Genomic DNA, 19,606 nt, shown 5'->3' with positions numbered 1-19,606 from the left:
TGGGCACCAACTGTATGCAGTTCTGCTGAATAGAGGAGGAATAATGGATACAGACAGAAGATTGAAGTCATTTGATGACAGTAGGCTGTTGGGCACATTACATTCATGTTTAAATAGTTAATGCCCCAGATTCAAACTTCTGGAAGTCTGTGTAGCTTAGATGCCAAGTGGAAGGCCACCTTTATCCTCTCATGTACACTGATTTTCCATGAAGTATGTGGCTGGTTGTCTTGGGCATCAAAAGGGGTTTTAGATTCTTGAAGAAATTGTGGGAAGTCAGTTTGAGAGGCTGATTAAGATAGATCTTAGAAGAAAGTAATGTAAGGGATTCCAGGCAGCTAGTCCAAGTAGGAAGAACTGGTAGTAATAGTGCCTGATAGGTATCTAATTAGGAGGGCAAAGCCCTACAGGAAGAGAGAATGACTCCATGCTTCTGCTTTTTCCTTTCCGTACCACTGAGTCTAACCTAGTCCCTTTAACATAATAAATGCTAAATAGATATTTGATGATGGAAGCTGTGGATTAATGCCAGAAGAAATAAACTGAGAGTGTCAGGAAAGAGTTAAAAAATATACTGGAAGGACTGATCAGCAGTAAGACTTTCCTCTGCAGGAGGACTGAGGGGACAGAGGGTGCTCTGTATCAAAAGGAAGGCAAGTCAATGGAATATCTGTACTCCCATGTATATTTCGGCTCTATTCAAAATAGCCAAGATTTGGAACCAGCATAAATGTCCATCAAGGGATGATTGAATAAAGAAAATGTGGTATATATACACCATGGAATACAACCCAGCCATGAAAAATTTTTGGGTAAGATTCTGCCATTTGCAGAAAGATTGATGAACTTGGAGAAAATTACGTTAACTGAAATAAGCTTGGCACGAAAGAGAAATACTTCATGTTCTCACTCATACGTGGGAGCTAAAAAAGTTGAATTCACAGAAGTAGAGAGTGGAATAGTGGTTACTAAAGGTTAAATAACTTTTTAAAGGTAGCAGCCTATAAGGGGCCAAGATGGGATTTAAATACAAGAAGTCTGGCTCCTTAAACCACTCTGTGACTACTATATTAAACTGTGTTTTCTGTGGAGCAATATTGCACCACCATCCTTGAAATTAAGAACTTATACAGTTCTACTATTTGTGAGTTAGGTGCTTCTAAACTAAGCAAATAATTGGACAACTGTTCACTTTGTTTGGCTGTCAGACAGAAACAGTAAGTGATTACCATCTACCAGGAAAAGACATTTTAAAGTCAACAGGCCCAGGGACATATTGAATTCATGAACCTGTAGCATTTATATTTGATTTGTTTCATAAGGAAATTTATTAAAAATAATACTGTCACTTGATTTCTCTGTTGCCTGTAACTTTAAACCTTTATAACATTCTTTGAAGATCAACTTGGGAGACTAGGGATGTCTACCAAGCTTTAATTATTATTGCATTTTAAAACAGAAAAAAATTATGCGGTTAGATAGGTTATTTTAAGTATAAAAGACATTTGCATTAATTTGAACTTCTGCAGTAATTTATTTTAGAATTCTCAGTAGTAACATTAATCTTCAATAACTTATTTGAGGTGATATTGGACTCCTAAAGTATTTTCAGAAGAATTTTATTGTAGTCCGTTGTGAATATCTATCTTTATCTAAATGTTAAGTGTTATAAAATAAGCAATTTTACAAAGCAAAGAGAATTTCTGGTGGCCTCAAAAATTAAGCAAAATTATTGTCATTTGTTAAGTTCATTTTATTAACTTTCATTCTTTTTAGTGACCTTCAAAGTAGATCCTTTATTGTATTTTTAATTTTCACATAGCATTTCAGGATTGAAATTAGTTTTAATGAAAACATATCCTAATTATGACTTTATTTCTGCAATGGCATAGTCTCTATATTTGAATATTAGGCCAAGCAAATATCACTCGAAGAGGAAAGAAATTAGCCATTAGATTTATCACTTAGATAGTAGAGAAACATGGAAACCATCTAGGGATAATATTTTCTCACAGATAATAATTATAGTAAGTGGTTGATGAATAGACCATAATAGTGTTGGACTGAAAATCTAGACTTAAGTCACTTAGGCTCCTGTAGAATTTGTAGTAATTAGGAGAATTGGAGTGCAAAGAGAAGTGTCACCTCACAAATCACCCCTTCATGACAGTAGGTTAGGGTCAGCTTTGCATACCAAGTGACTCCATGTACTTTCATTTTTCCACAAAGTTACATATGATGAGACGTTGCTCCCTGTGAAAAAGATTCCTAATGAGAACTTTTGAGTATAATTCATGCAATCTCATACCTGGGCTGAATTAATCTGCTCACACACAGTGAGTGATGGATTTTTTTTTTTCAGATGTTGGGAAAGCTTTTGTATTAGAACAAATTCTCATCAATAGAGGTGTCTCTAAGAATAGTGTAGTTATCATAAATTCATAACTGATTGGTACAAGGTCTAACTCATATGTGGATCTGTGGAATTTAACTTTCTGCCCCTCCTCTCTCCACCCCATTTTCCCTTTAATGTGTTGATTACTTTGGGAGATACAGGGTGGATTTGACCTCCAGCAATTACAATTGTAAAATATCTATTTTTTGTTTTCGAGAGGCACAGCTTCACGTAGCCTGGAGTGAACTAAACCTAGGGTTCAACTCAAAGGAGCCTCTGGCTGCTAAAAGTGCAGACTCTTACGTTTAGCCTGCACTAGTTTTTGAGTGTCCATTTGAACCCTGGGGTTATAGATAGATGTGGCAATACTCAAGGCCATTGGTGGATTTTTACTGCTGTTGGATTAGTTATGACAATGATTTATAAAGCACTGTTAAAAAATTGCAATTACATATTCTGTGATTACTACAGACACACATATATGTGGTTTAAGTAATTCACATTAAGGGTACTTGCTTTATCAATGATACACAATCTTTAGAATCTGGGAGCACTAATGAGCCATGTCTTCAAATTATCAATGGCAACCAATGAGGCAGGGAAAAAAGCTGATAATGTGACTGTGATTTGTGCTTTCATTATTGCCTCCACCATTATATAGAATTACAAGATGCAGTTTCCTTTCCAGACAAAAATTATCTGGACATGTTCAGAATTTTGAAGCTTTAATTGATTATTCATTCACGAAGCCGAGTAGACCTAAAACTGTTTCTTAAGAAAAATCCTGGTTTTGCCTGCAGGTACTTTCTTGGTTCATCCATCCAAGTGAGAATCTTGGTGAGATTCTTTAGTGTCCATCCATGAACTTCTATATTAGTTCTTTATAGTTTTGTCTACAGTGTGTATCTGCCTTCAGTCACCAGCATGGAATTGCTTCATCCCGGTCTTTGCTAAAGATAGAATCTTAAATTATCACAATTTTATCAAAGTAAAGTGGAAACTGATAACATTATTTGTTTTATATTCATTGGATCTCAGGTGCTCAGATTGCATTGTGATCTTTGTCTTGTGGCATAGAATGATAGCTTTTAAAAACATTTTTTAAAGGACACATATTTAGTTCATCTGTGACTTAGTTGCTCCTGGAAAACTGAGCATGCAGCTAATGCTAGGATATCCATTAGTTATCCCCGGTAACTATTAAGACTGATTGGTAAAAATCCATGTAAATGGACTCTATGGGGTGCTGTGAGTGCCACCCTGTCCCCCCTTCAGGACCAAAGCGCTCATTCCCCATCTTCTGTGAGAGTAGGCCACCGATGCCTCTCAGCTGACTCTTTCTCTGGGATTTATGCTCCATGGAAGGACCTGCCTTACCCAAAGTTACGCTCCCTCCCCTCTTGGTTGATGTGAGGTGTGAAGCTCATGCCCTTGGCCTCAATGTGGGACAACTGTAAGAGCGGTCCCAGCTCCAGAGCTGCTTCCGGGAACTACTGAGGAGACAGACCTCTGTTAGGACCATGTCACTGTTTAGCTCCTGCCTCTGCCCATCTCACTTCCCTTACTCCTTGATGAGTGAGAGCACTCCCCAGTAACTCCCCTGCACACACATCTCCATCTCAGACTCTACACTCCACAGCACCTGACCTAGGACAGCACTCATTCATTTGCTTGCTTATTCATCTGTTTACTCCTCTATCCATCTGTTCACCATCCATCGATCTGCCATTCATTTATTCATGTACCAGATTTTTATCAGTTATCTCACATGTACCAGGAGTAAAAGAAAATCTGCACCATGTTGTTATAGTTATAGCTAGCTAGTCGTGTAAAAGAGATAAGGGAAAAAAAGAGAGGAAAAAAAGAAGGAAGAAAGAAGAAATGATAAATAATTAGAAACATCTAAGGTGTGAAGTATTTCAAAAGGTTTATTAAGATCCTGTTTAGGCATCCACTGTGTGTCTTGAAAATAAGAAACTATATTTACTCTGTAATTGCTTGAATCATACATCTTTTACCTTGATTAGCAATTTCAATCAACCAAGACATTACTGAGCATTTTCAAATAAAAAGCTGCATATTTCTCAACCAGATGTCCTCTATTCAACCTTTCTATTTTCTAAACACTTTCGATTTGCTTGGGTTGGGTGGTATTATTTCTTATTAAAATATCAGTCTCTTGTAAGTGCAAAACTTTGCAATGTGAATAAAATGAGTAGTTTAAGATGTTCCTTTGCCTTTTATATTTTGAATGTTATTTTTATTTGGTGTCCTTTGATTTCTAAATTCACTTCCCTTTTGCTGTTATGTTTATCTGTATCCTGGTTAGAGTACTCTATTTTGATATTAAGTGTACTTAGAGTTTTAAACATCAAAGTTGCTAAAAAAAAAAAAAAAAAAAGGTTTGGTCAGATGTCTGAAAAGCTTAAGTTTACATAACAGCTCAGAAGAGCAATCGGCTGTTTTCTTGACAGTCACATTGGAGAGTTACTGTTGCTTGAAATAAGCCTGTTGCTAAAAGTGGAGTAACTTGAACTAGTGGAAGCAAAGTGTGGTTTTTATCTTGAAGGTTTTGTAAATTTTCATTCTAGAATGCAAGATTAGTCTTCTGTAGCCTCTCAAATCAGCAATCTAAATTTATCGCCTTTGTTTGATGTGGATGTTTCTGCAGACCCTTTCAGTCCCCTGTGGGATCTTGCCTTCTGTTTCTTCTACCGGTTCTCTTTCTGCCAAATGGGTGTCCTTGCTGCATCACAATAGCTAAAGCCAGTCACAAGAGGCTTTATCTCCATATTTAGACAGCAATGCAATATCAGAAATTATAGTGAACGCATTGGCTTCTAACGGCTGTAAGTGGCTGTTGCCCCACCTGCCATCTGGTGGCATGTTTTTCTTTTCATCTTCACTTTAGACCATGTGGTAGTTTGCATGTTTTCTCTCTCTTTCTCTCTTCATTCATTTTGCCCACCATTCTCATCCACTCAACCCCCTTCCTCCTTACCTTCTTAATTTCTTTTCCCACTGCTTGTCTTATGAAGAGCAATGTTAGCAGTCAACCATTAATGTATGGCAAATAATTTAAAATCCTTAGAAGGAGAAGGGATAGATGCTCTTATTCTGAATAACCATTCTAAGTCCACACTGGAATGACTTGGGAAGGAAAAAAAAAAAAAAAAAAAAAACAGCACAAGATTGCCCTTTCTATGACAAGTTGCTATTTATCTATATAATGAGATGCACTCTCAATCAATAATGTATATTAATTTAGTATGAATTTACTTATCTATATCAAGCCATCCCTTACAAGATCCAAATATAATAGCATTAGAAATACACTTTTTAAGGGCTCTGGAATCAAAGCCAAACATGGACATGTCAACTGAATATATTTTTATATAGTACCTTAGTATTTATGGCTTATCTAATTTGCATTTGGATTTATACATGCCACCCCCCAGCCCCATTTGCTACAGAGAGTATCACCTGGCAGAATCATAGGGCAGTCAGCTTACTATGGCACCGTTCTATATTGCATTAGGACAGGAAGTGAGGAAGAAATCTGTAGCTACTGAAACTCACAAAAAGAATTTTAAGTAGGCAGATTTTAATTACCCCAGAATAGAACTTGGCCAGCACACCAAATTGTTCTTCCTCCTACGCATTTTGGAATTTCTGGAAAAAAACCTCCAAAATCAAAAAACACACTGAATTGGTGCACAAATTTATATTCAAAAATATATCTGGATCTAGTCCATTGCACTTGATATTAGAAATTAACAACTTTAATTTCCAACTCTAGTTCAACAATTAGATTGATACATAGAAGCCACATATGGCTAACTCCTCGGTAAGTGAAAACTTATCATTCCCCAGTTAGCTTGGAAAGGTTTCTCTCCGTCTGTCTCTGTCTATGTCTCTCTCTCTCTCTCTGTATATATACAGTAATGCATTGCTTCATGATGGGGATATGTTCTGAGAAATGCATTGTTAGGTGATTTCATCATTTTATGAACATCACTGAATGTACTTACACAAAACTTGGTGGTATAGCCTATTGCTTCTGAACTTCAAACCTGTACAGCACATTACTGCACTGAATACTGTAGGCAATTGTAACACAAGGGTAGGTATTTGTGTACCTAAACATAGAAAAGATGCACTAATAATACGGTATAAAAGACAAAAAATGGTGCATCTGTATGGGGGCACTTCCCACGAATGGAGCTTGCAAGGCTGGAAATTGCTCTTAGTGTGTCAGTGAGTGAGTAGTGAGTGAATGTGAACAGGATGTTACTGTACACTTCTGTAGACTTTATAAACACTGTACACTTAGGCTACATTAAATTTATTAAAAAAATCTTTCTTCAATAGTAAATTAGTTAGCTTAACTAACTTTTTAATTTTAAACTAAAAAATTAAAAACTTTAATTTTTTAAAACTTTTCGACTCATAATAAAACAGCTTAAAACAAAAACACATTGCACATATGTACAAAAATATATATTTTTTTCTTTCTTCATATCTTTATACTATAAGTTTCTTTTTATTTTCAATTTTTTTATTTTAGTTTATTTTTACTTTTTAAACTTTTTTTTGTTAAAAATTAAGGCACAAACACACATTAGCCTAGGGCTACACGGGGTCAGGATCATTAATATCACTTTCTTCCACCTTCATATCTTGTCCCACTGGAAGGTCTTCAGGGGCAATAACATGCATGGAGCTGTCATCTCTTATGATAACAATGTGTTCTTCTGGAATACCTCCTGAAAGACCTGACTGAGGCGCTTGTTGAGGAGGTGTCACTCTTTTTAGAAATATGTTCATGGCGGTTTGCTTGGTTTGTTTCTTTCTTTTATCATATATTTGCTTGTAAGCAGATTATGCACCGTGAACATTCCTCTCTGTAAATTATCGATGAAAACATTTCAATGTTGGTGTGTATGATTTCAAACTTTTTGAGGATCTTGCTGAAATCTGCAAAAGCTTCTGCTAAATCCTTCACTGTGGATTTTCTTTGGGATTCTTCTTTTTCTTCTGCAGTTTTCTCTAACCTCTTCTTCAGCTATGGGTTCCTGTTCAAGTTCCAACAACTCCTCCTTAGTCAATTCCTCAGGAACCACCTCTAAGAGCTCCTCAATGTCATCCTCATCCACACCCAGGTTAAAGTTGTTTGTCTTCTCAACCACAGCCTTGTTGATTTTTGCAACCTCCTTATCGTTGGCAAATCCTTTGAAGTCATGGACTAAACTCTTGAGTGTCTTCTTCCAGATGCTATTCATACACTCTTTAGTGACATCACCCCAAACCCAAGTGAGGCTCTTTATGCAGTCATAGATGTCATGATCCTTCCAGAATTGCACCTGTGTTTTCTCAGTGTCTTCCTCAGTTATAGTTATAGTTAGTTAATAGCCTGGGTGAAGGTCCTCCTCAGTGTGTGGGCCTTAAAAGTTGCTATACCTCCTTGATCCATTGGTTGGATGAAAGAGGTGGTGTTTGGCGGGACAGACTCCACTTTGATATTACGATGAAGATCACTAGTGAAAGGAAGATGAAAAGGAACATTATGAACAATAAGCAAAATCTCCATTTCTCTGGCGTAGTGTAAGATCTGTGCACCATGCACAAATCCCACAGACTGGGACGGCTCACTTCACAAAGACCGTGAGACTGAGACCGATGCAATCAAGCAAGAGGGACTTTATTCCAGCATGCTGGGGTCACTTCGTCTCCTGGACAGAAGCGACCCCCAGCTTACAATTCAAGCACCTTTTATGCAGTTTTTCTGAACAGATCTTTGTGACAGGATGAGTTGTTGGTTATCTGTGGCACCTTTAGATTTATGGGTAGACTTTAGCAGGCTGGTACACTGATAGATCTGTGGTGCCTTTAGATTTACAGGTGGGCTTTAGCAAGCTGGTACCCCGATAAGGAACAGCACATTTCTCAATCGTTTATCTTCCCCAGGGTCTGACCAGGTGGCTTTTAGATAAGGAACTAGTCAGTTCCTGGAACCAGGTGGGGGTCATTCCCTTCCTTGGAATGTTTAGTGTGCTCGGGCCTGACCTTTGTATGGCCCCTTAGAAGCTGCTTTACTTAAGCATTTGTTACAAGACTGTGTACATTAAAGTTATATTTTTCTACAATTCCCCTACAATTTCCTAAAATTTCTCCCCTTTTTCTTGTGTGTATTTCAATCATGAAATACTTGTTTCTTGTTGGTTTACTTCCTGATATTGTTGTCTTAACATCATAATCTGGACAGTACTAACACGTTCCCTAACAAAAGCTACTAAGTGATTTAAAATGCAGGGACCAAAGGTCAGAAGCAACACTAAAATAACTAATGGTCCTTCATTGCTGGGCTGGATGTGAATGTCAGGGGGGTGTGACTGAGGCCCTTAGCCCCCCACACCCCTGCCGAGGAGCCCGGGGCATTTCTGGTGGTGGCTCAGTGATCATTGCTGGGCTGGGTGAGGACATCAGAGTGGGGGGGCATGGCTGAGGCCCTTGGCCCTCCCCACCCCAACTTGGGAGCCCAGTGGGCTTCTGGTTCTTTTGGTTTTATAGGTGTTCTTTGATGCTGTTAGACCTTACTGGTTAATATCAGAACTTTGTCTCTGATCTGTGGGTTTTTTGTTTTTTCTTTCAGTTCTGTTTTGTATTATTTGCTGTTCCTACCACTTAAACTCTGCACTGGAACCAATTTGTTGTCCTTTACTTACTTCTAAAATGAGAGAACTTCCAAATGAGCCCTGTGGTTGAGCTAAATTGATGCTTTGCTGCTGATTCCCTGGGGAAGGCTTTTTGTGCAGCTCCAGTTTTAATTGTTGACCTTGTAAGCACTTCTGGGTCTTGTGAGCTCTGGTACACCTGGGTTGTCTGGAAATTCTGTTCTGGGCCTGAGTCTTTTCAGCAAACTGTGCCCCCTGTGATTCTACATTCCTGACTAGTCTCTGCTGAGTGGGCCTGTGCTGATTGGAGGGCAGGTCAGCTGTCTTTGCTGTGCCCCAATATACCCCTGGTGGGCCCATCTCCCCCATCCCCCACACTCCAAACACTTCCTATGGGGCAGGCCATGCACCTGTCCCTTGTGACGACTCACCAGCCTCTGAGTGACTCCTTTTTTCTGTTGTATGTGGCCCCTTGCTCCTATGTGGGTCCACGGGAACCCTGTTAGTGGTCTTGCTGGCCTGGGGGCCACCAAGACCCTCTTCTCCCCTGCCACCTCCAAGCAACTTCATACGAAGGGTACAGAAGTGTTTTTTGCCAGCTCTTGCTCTGTGTGCTCATGAGGGTCAGTCTTAAAGTGGCCAGGGCTCAAAATATTTGGAGCTATCCTTGCTTTCTCTCATCATGGCTTCTCCTGCCTTCAAGAACTCAGTAGGTCTCTCTACCTCTTCCCCTGAACTCTAGCAGCCCAAGTTTGGCCGTCGTTGCTTTTTAATAGTTGTAAATTGCTTGATTGTGGGAGAGGGTGATGCTGGGTACCATCTATTATGCCATCTTGACCAGAAGCCGCCAGCCATAATTATTATCATTACTTTGCTTAATGCCAGGGACTGAGGTGTTACACTGTGGCAGGATGGAGCAGAGACCTCTAGATGAGTTTGACAAGGTTATTCACTGAGACCATCTTCTGCCACTTAGCATAGAATTCTCCCTGCCATGTCCCCAGTATGTGCTGGGGCATGCATGACTGGTATTGGGCTTGACTGTGTTCCACGCAGATATCCCCTCAGTGCCTCTTTAATGCCATGCAGGCTCCTATGTCCATCATCCAGTTCCTGTGTGCTTTGAATGACTCACACCTGTGACTTTCTTCAGACAACCCCGCCACCCCCTGCCCTTGGTGTAATGGCAGAAAGCACCTAGAAGTTTATATTCTGCTCTCCCCCATCCCCACCCCAACGATTGGAGCCAATCTCCTTACTTTAAAGTATAATTTACACTCTTGAGCTCCCTACAGAATCAGGCTGAGGCTGGGACTTGTTCTGAAATCTGTATTTGCTTTGCTTCTTTCTCTGCCCTATCATGCCTCAGAACTCTCCCTCCCCCCGCCCCCACACCAAGTCTGTCTTTTCCTGGGAGCATTTCTTAATCAAAAATCACTCACACACAACTCTCAGCTCAATATCTGCTTTTGGGGTTCCTCATGAAGACACACACACATACCTGGTTAGCAGCTTTGCTTAGATTCTACAGGAATGTTCTCAGTTCTCTGCAGTACTAAGAACACCAAGGTCACACATCAATTAATTTCCCTGCTGGGGGTTGAGTATTTACAGCAGGGATCGGCAGGGTCCAGGTAGTAAATATTTTGGCTCATGTACAACAGTCTCTGACACATTGCTGACCCCTGGTTTAGAACATATTTCTCCTTCCTTGTCTTTACTTTGGACTCACCTGTGTGTTTTTACACAAATGTCTGTCACTCACTACCTTTTGGTTGCTAGGCCAGGCTGATGACTTGCTCAGAATGAGTGATGTCCCCTTCAGTATCTTTAAACTTCTGGAAATAAATTGAAAAGATGAGGCACAGCATTACTGCTAACACCTGGGTCATCTGCCCAATTGCCAAGTAGTTGTTTTTGTTTTTGTGTTTAAGTTAACAATGTTTATATGGTAACAGCTCCAAAGCCGTGCCAATATCAGATCTGTGAATCCCCGAGGAAAATAAGCAAAACCAACACCCAGAAGAGTCATTAGTATTTTGTACTCTTTGTTTTATTGTCTTGCTTCAAACTAGCAACTTTCAGTGCATGTTGACGTTAATTCTACTCTGATATCAGTTTATTTACTAAGTGACAGAATTTCCGCATTAGCTGAGGTGAGAAAAGCTTATTTACATTCAGTATTACTTGACATCTTTGTAATTTTCTTTTTTCATGACAAAGGGAGAATATTTACATTAAAAACACATCAGTAACCTTAGTAATCTTCTTGAGCAGACAAGGGTACATAAAATAAGGATGCAAGCTAAGAATGATGGGAACGCAAATGCAGTAAAGCCTGTTTCAGACAAATGTTAAAGCAGTAAGATTAAAGAAAAACCATGCAACGTATTTAGACCAGGGAAGTCAGGAGATACTATTTCAGCTTTATTCTGATTAGGGAAATCGTTGTTTAAGGAATGAAACGAAGTCACAAACTGCATTAGGGATTCAGATCACTGCAATGAAGGAGTTAAAGAGGTTGGTAGCTGCAGTGTCATCATGGTAATATATCTGGAAGTAAAGCTTTTCTAAAAAATTGAATTTTTATGTAGTATAAATTTAAATTTTGTCATCCAAATAATTCTTTTTGCTCTAAATAAAATCAATATTGGATTGCAACACCCACAAAGTAGAATGCATTAGGACACTGGGACGTAATTTGTACAGTAGATGTATTTATAACTCTCTCAACTTGTCTGGCATGTGCCAAAATGAGAACAGTGGGGTTTAGTTGTATCTCTGAGAAGCTTCTAGAGTCATTACATTTCTCAACTTTATCCATTATGAAGATAGACTAGGGGCTTAGGCACATTGACAGCTCCATAATTGTTTGGGACACCTCTTAGCTAGGAGGTCCAGTGGGCAGAACTCAACTAACAGATCCAGGTGGGTCAGATATGGTTGGCATTGATATTTTCCTGGCAAAGATCAAAACCTCGATGTGTTTTACTCGATGATGTGCTCATATTATCTCTGGGAGCTGATGTTTTAAACTAAAACCAAGGTTCTAAAGAGCTTTCTTGAAATCCTTGCAAACTTTTGAGAGTAAGAAATGTTAAACTACATTTCCCTCAGTAAGCTTCAATTGAGCTTTTCTTTTAAAATTTGGCAGTCAAGGTAGAATCCCAGAGAAGTGTGGGTTGAAGTAAAGATAGAAATAATCTGGAAAATAATCCCTGCTTTGTATTGACATCTTTTAATACCACATATAAAACATTTCTCGGTAAAATTGTCTTCACCATGTTTGGAGAATTCCAGCTTGGGTAAATGAAAAGCATTGCATTGACTGTGTACACAGGCGAGCTGCTGTTATATCCTCATAATTCATTATAGTTCTTGAATCATAAATGAGTTGCATTTCACGTGCAGCTCTCTAATATCTACTGAGTGTCTGCCCCTCCAGCACATGGACAGGTACCAGAACTACCAGGCTATTCCTTCCGGGGTTGCTTAAGAAGCAGCTCTCAAGCCTGAGGTCAAACTAGAAGTGACAAAAAGGTGGGTGGTTCCTCTTAGAAGTGCTGAGATATGACAGTGAAGATCATCTGTAAGCCAGTGATGGGCCCTGTGTGAAGACCAGAAGGTTAATCACAGCTTGCTGAGTCAGAGTAAAGAATGGGAGCAGGGTCCAGGCTGCAGAGAATAGTCCTTTCATGTATGATTAGAAACTCACCAAAGGGCTATATTTCAGACAACTTTAAACGGTAAGATCTTGGCAGACAAAATCATTTCCCTGAGCTGGAAATAAGAATCCTCTTTGCAATTCATGGTTAGATATTCAGCACACTTTCCACAGTGCTTGAGAGGTCATGTTTTTCTTTTCTGTTAGAACTCTTAAAATTTTCATTCTAGTATCAAACGTGAATTATTCTACAATACTGGCAACCTGAACCTTACTTGCTGTCTTTCCTTTTTTATCTTCCACGTGGACTTTTCACAAGTTTCTATTAGTTATATAACAAAAAGACTGATAACACTGTGTGTTGGGTGCCATTGGCAATGATGAAGATGGGAGACACTCAGCCAGCCCACACCACGCAAATGTCTCTCTAACTCTGAGAACTTGCACTCAGTGGTTGAGACTTTTACCTTGTCAACTCTATATTTATCTGTGCTTTGCAGGTGACATGAATAGTTGGCAAGGGAAAAATCCTTCTGTGAGCAGTTCATTTGGCAGCAAATTCACAACCACAGAAGAAAAGCATCGTATTTACAAATGATGTCTCTGAGCCACAGGCATCATCTCTCCTTTGTGTCTTGAGCACAGAAGCAGGGACAGTGAGAAGCCAATGTTTGTTCTTGTATAAAGTCACAGAGCTCCCCCCTTCCACATCCGTCTTATTTTCGCACATCCTGGTACAAACAGACGAAAGCTGTTATTACAGAAGGTGAAGCTGATAGCTTTTAATACATCACATCCACTCGGATGAAGGCATAATTGCTACTTTTATGTTCATTTTACAGTGAATAGTAATTAGCCTTTGGCCCATTATACTGTATGAACATCGAATTACCCACCTGCTCTCGCCTTGTCTCGTTAACTTAAACTACATGCCTAACGCTTTATCAGAAAACAACTCCCTCCTCATCTCCCTGCCAGCATACTACTACAGATAAATTCATTTAGAAAAGTCACAGACTTGAGGATAAGAGTCTCCCAATTTGTCCTGAGAGTACAGGACAAGGATTTTAAAAGATGCTTCTAGTTGTGGTGGCTTGTGGATATCACATAGCATTTTGGAAATAAAGGCACACTACTTTCTTTGAAAACCAAGATACCTTTTACTTTTGTTTGTGACATGGTTTGTTAGGCTATTAGCTGATTTATGAAGATAATTTGATAACTGTGTTGCAAAATCAATGTGTGTACTCAGTCCTGGAGAAAGGCAGGTCGATGATAAATAACCTTTGCTGATTTGCAGCTTAAATTTCTCTTTGGAGTAAATGGGACCTGAGATGAAATAATAAGGATTATCATCAAATAAAGCACAAAAGGAAACTTTACCTCTTTGTGAAGTAAAAGTGAAATAATATATCCGCGCATCTGCACAATATCGAAATTAGCAGAAAACTCTGATGTAGGCTAGAAACTTAGAATCTCAGAGCAAGGAATAAATTTGGAGAACATTTGATTGAGCCCTGTCAGTTTACAGAAGAGGAAATTCAGGCCTAAAATATAAAGTATCTTCTTTGTATTCAGAGAAACTACTTCTTCTACTAAATGTTTAAGGGCTCGAGCATCCAAATGAAAGTTTGGCGATACTTCAAAATATACATCTGAGATAGAAAAGAAACAACGAGCTGAAATTTGGTTTTTGAAAACATTTTCAAAAAAAAATTTTGTTTTTGAAAATCTCATTGATGCTTTTATTACCATGAGAAGGAAGCCTCACTATCAAAAGCACCAGCAACTAGCTAGTTCTGAGTCCAAAGTCATCTGTAGGTGTATGAGTTTCCTATTGCTGCTGCAACCAGTTACCACGAACTTAGTGGCTTAAAGCAGCACAAACTTATTATTTTCTGCTTATAGAGGTCAGAAGTCTAAAATCCAAGTTTCAATGTGGCTTAAAGTTAAGGTGTCAGAAGGGCTGTGTTTCTTCTGGAGGCTCCAGGGGATAAACTGTTTCTCTCCTTTCCAGCTTCTAGAGCTGCCTACATTCCTTCTAATCTCATCACTCCAACCTCCTCCCATCTCAACATTCTTTGTCTAATTATGTGTGCAAAATCTCTTTTGCTGTTACGGTAACATATTCACGGGTTTCAGGGATTAGGCCATAGACATCTTTGGGGGGCATTATTCTGCTTATCACAGTAGGGCTCAGACAGATGAATAAAGCACCCAGTACTGCAGGTAATTTACAGTCATGTTTGGCTTATGATGTTGAAACAATGGCAGCAGTTGCAGTAGCTGCTCTGTTTACTCAGTTTTGTGTCGGGAAGGCTAGCAGGTTATCCTCAAGCTTTCCCCTAACTGGTCTCTGCATGTCACAAATGCTATGTCACATTGGAGCAACTATTCATGTTATGTCACTGAAAATACTGGATGGGAGATGTGGAAACCTGAAAGCTTAAAGTACCGTAAAAGGCATTTGTAAGTTATGCTTATTATGATTGTCAAAACCATTTAGAAGCCATGGAGAGTTTTCAATTGAAGTCCTGATATCTACAGTAATAAGAGATATGCAATGCTTGTACTTCAAAGGAAATAAGGATAATCTTTAAAAATCCAGTTTTATGATCTTCTTTTTTTTTTTTTGGCTTGTGACTAGAAACTCACTATTCCACAATAGAAAAATCAGAAAGGACAAGAAATTAACATTTCTATGTAAAATTTCTATATATACTTAGCTAATTTCATTTATTGTTTGCTCATTTCTTGTTTATAAAAAAATCAGTGGTAGACCTTCAAGGTCTCTTCTAACTTAGGGGGCTGGATAAAATTATCTCAATTTAAACAGCATCTTAAAAAGTTTAGCTTCTCTTGGTAAAGATATAACATCTCATCATTATCAATTAAAGGAATCCTGAAGTCTTTGAATAGAGGACTTGTTTGCTTAAAATATATGAAGGTCATGTTCACCCTGTACTAGTCAATAAGGAGTAGTCATTTGTTATTTTTAAACAGGCTGTCATTTAGCCATTATGAAGATGAATAACATTTGTTATTGCCTAATAATCTTCCTGTTGATTACAGAGAAAAGACACTTGCAGACACCTTATGTGCCTTTCTTAGCTGCTAGATTATTAATGCCTTTTGATTAAATTCTGTAAACAAAAATTAAGGGCTTTGTTCTCCAGATTTCGAGACTGGCATCTTGGATGCTGAACTATGCCTTGGTCCATGGTATTCTAAGTTGCATATGTTATTCACCTACTGTTCATGCAACGTTGCAAAAACAAAGTTCATTTTTTAATATTAAACAGATTGTCAATGGATCATATGCTGCCTCTATTAAGGTTAGTTTTTGGATGTCTGCCTTCTTGAAGAGAGTTAATGAAGCTATAAGTTACCTGTGTGCCTTCATTTGGCGTCAGGCCTAATTATCTGGATCTTGGCCACATTATTGTCCGAGTCTTATTTCTAAAGCAGATGGAGTCACTCAGGAATGACTTCATTTGTATTAATTTGTTGCACTGTCTTTTGCTATTCATCTCAGAAGCACTGTATTGCCTTTGTCACAGAAATCAGGAAAAGACAAAAGGATTTTAGTCAGGAATTAAAAGAGAAATCTAATCTTTCCAATCATGGATGCTGATGTTCTAGCCTAAAGGCAATTAAGCAGTGGCCACTTTAGGGCAGTGGAATGGTGTAAGAGGGTAATTATGCTATCTAAGATTTACGAGCTTTCATATTTTAGAATAAGTCAGATGGCAGACATATTGATCCAGCAGTTTAGAAGGGAAACTCTCTGGAGCGTTTTTTGCTGTTGTCAGTTTTTCACCTGGCCTTTGAGAACCTTTGGGGAGCAATCTCTGAGGGAAATCTCCACCTTGGCTGACTCATAGTATCTTGTAGCTTGTTGGAGAGAATAGCCACTTTGTTATTTTTGGATCAAATACAGGATCTCCTAAATACAATCTGAAAGGTGGTCACATTTCTACCTTGCATTCAGGCTGGGATCATCTCTAAGGCGAATAGCGTGTAAGAAACTCTTTGTTAATACTTTTTATGAACTTTCTGTAGAGATATTTAGGGTTGAGGAGAAAGAAAAGGAAGGGAATTTGGCTTTTGCGTTGACAAATGATAGTAGTGGTTTCTTTTAATACTTTACCAAGAAGGGACTAAAAATTGTCTAGGGCATTTATTTGGTGAATGGGATATATCAATTTAGTATAAAAAGCCTTAGATAAAGAATAACAACTTTATTCCGTAACCAAATTGGGTTTGGCATATGCATGAAATCTAACAATTCCCTTAATTTATTCTAATTATAAAATATGCAATTAGAATGTGTCATTGATATCAAAATCTTTGAATAGAAGTTGAAAAGAAAATAGATGATCTTACTGTCTATCAACACAATGACAAGTAGTCATTGATTTAAAGAACCCAAAATACAGAGGTGATTTCTTTAAAAGAATTTTTTATTTGCTTTTCAGAGAAACAGCTTCTAGATAGAAAATTTTAGACATTTCTGGGATTATATGATATATTTAAAGTTTTCATTAGAGATCTCTGAACTAGGAGTTAAAAAGACAAATTATTGTAAAATGTTGGGTTTTGTTCCACATATTAGTTTGTTAGGGCAGCTGTAGCAAAATGCTACTAACCGGGTGGCTTTAACAACATAAGTTTATTGTCTCACAGTTCTGGAGGCTGGAAGTCCAAGATCAGTGTGTCATCAGGGAAAATTTGGACACAGAGACAGACATACTCATTGAGAGAATGCTGCGTGAAAATAAAGGCAGAGATCAGGGCAATGCTTCTACACAACAAGCAATGCCAAAGATTGCCAGCAACCCACCAAATGCTGGGGAGAGACCTGCAACTGATTCTTCCTGCAACTTAGAAGAAACCAACCTGCCGACACCTTGATCTTAGACTGCCAGCCTCCAGAACTGTGAGACAATCAATTTCTGTTGCTTAAGTCACTTGGTTTGTGCTACTTTGTTATGGTAGTCCTAGCAGACCAATGCGGCTGCTGCTTCTGTGATTTGGCTCTCAGTTCCTCCTCAGACCTCCTCTGTTCACCTGATGTAAGTTCGCTCCTCTCAGGCTCTTTCTCACACATTGTGTTTCCTTTTCTCCATGTTTCTTGATTGTTTCTCTCCTATTAATGGTAAACTTTTTGAAAAGTGAACTTGTCTCTGTTTACCTCTATGTCCCAATTTTGAAAACAAGGCTAGCACAGAGGGACTACTGAGTAAATAAATATTTTTTTTACTAAATGGATCATTGTATGATTATTATATCTCTAAAAATGTGAAATGAAGACACTAATTAATGAGTAAAATATCATAAGAATTAATTTGCAACAGCCTCAATATATTAAAAGAGTTTTTTATTTTATAGAAAAAGTTTTTACTTTTAAATTACTGAGTCACGAAATCTTGGAATATAACTTTAAATTTTAGTTTTGCTTTTTTTTTAAAAAAGGGAATAATAGCTCCCAACAACTGGTAACATAATTTAATTGCTAAAGAAATTGCTTTTTAATAGAATTTATCACAAAAATGTAAAATAAAGCAAATGCTTCATCTACTCAAAGCATCTTTTATTTGGCTCTCTAAAAGAAGATAATTTAATTTGAAAAGATCAGATGTATTGATTGAAATATGATTTCTCTGGTACTCAATGGAAGAATGAGGCAAATGAAAAGGAAACATCTTTCATATTTGTTAATATCTGACTGGAGAACTGTGCTGGGTTTAGTCTTAGTCACAAAACAATATGATTTTTAAGCCTGATATATATCCAAAAATTATATTCATTAAGTCATTTGCTTAAGATATCAAGATTTCTGACAACCAATGTTATGTTGCCAGTTATAAAGTTTTTCAGAAATCTGTAATAGTTTCTGACTGTGTACTGTGCACTAAAATACTTCATGAAGAAAACTTCCAGATAATTTTGTAAGGTTCTGCCCCTTTTAATTGAGAAGTTGATGATGAAGACTTTAAATATCAGCATAAGAATTTGGGTACTACCATTTAAAATATATATTTGTATTGTGGTGTTACATATTAATACATATATACTTGTATTTTGATATTACATATATATACACATGTTGGGGACATAGAGGCAAACAGACACAAGTTCCCTTTTCAAAAAGTTTACCTTTAACAGGAGAGAAATAATTAATATACACATGTATATGTATATATATATATGTAATACCACAATACAAATGTACATATATGGAAAAATCATAAGCATACAGCTTCATTAATTTTTACAAAGTGAATACACCAGTGCAACCAGCTTCAGAACAGGAGAGAGTATAACTACAGAGTATATTGATTGAAGGGTCAATCCAAGTGTTTTGACCATTTTCTAGTAGTGTGTTTGCCTTCTTTACATACACTGTGAATGAGCCCTTGGTTGGATACAGAGATTGTACATGTCTTCTCCCACTCTGTGACTTGCTTCTTCACTTCTTTGATGGTGTCTTTTGTTAACAGGCATCTTTATTTCAGTGTAGTCTAGTTTCACAATTTTTAGTACTGTTTGTGTCCTAAGAAATCTTTGGCTACCTCAAGGTCATAATGATATTTTCCTATATTTGCTTCTGAAAACTTTATTGTTTTACTCTTCCTATTTAGATCTATGACTTATCTGGAATTAATATTTAATTTTTATGTTTGGCCATAAAACAAGTCTTAGTACATTTAAAAAGACTAAGATCATAGAAAATATGTTCTCCAACTACAGTAAGAGAAGGAAATTTAGAAGATTCACAAATATGTGGAAATTAAACAATATTCTCCTAAATAAACAATGGGTAAAAAGAAAAATCACAGGGAAATTAGAGAGTACTTTGAGATAAAAATC

This window comes from Cynocephalus volans, chromosome 13 (genome assembly GCF_027409185.1).
Source record: "Cynocephalus volans isolate mCynVol1 chromosome 13, mCynVol1.pri, whole genome shotgun sequence".
Taxonomy (NCBI): Eukaryota; Metazoa; Chordata; class Mammalia; order Dermoptera; family Cynocephalidae; genus Cynocephalus; species Cynocephalus volans.
This window is presented reverse-complemented; position numbering follows the sequence as displayed.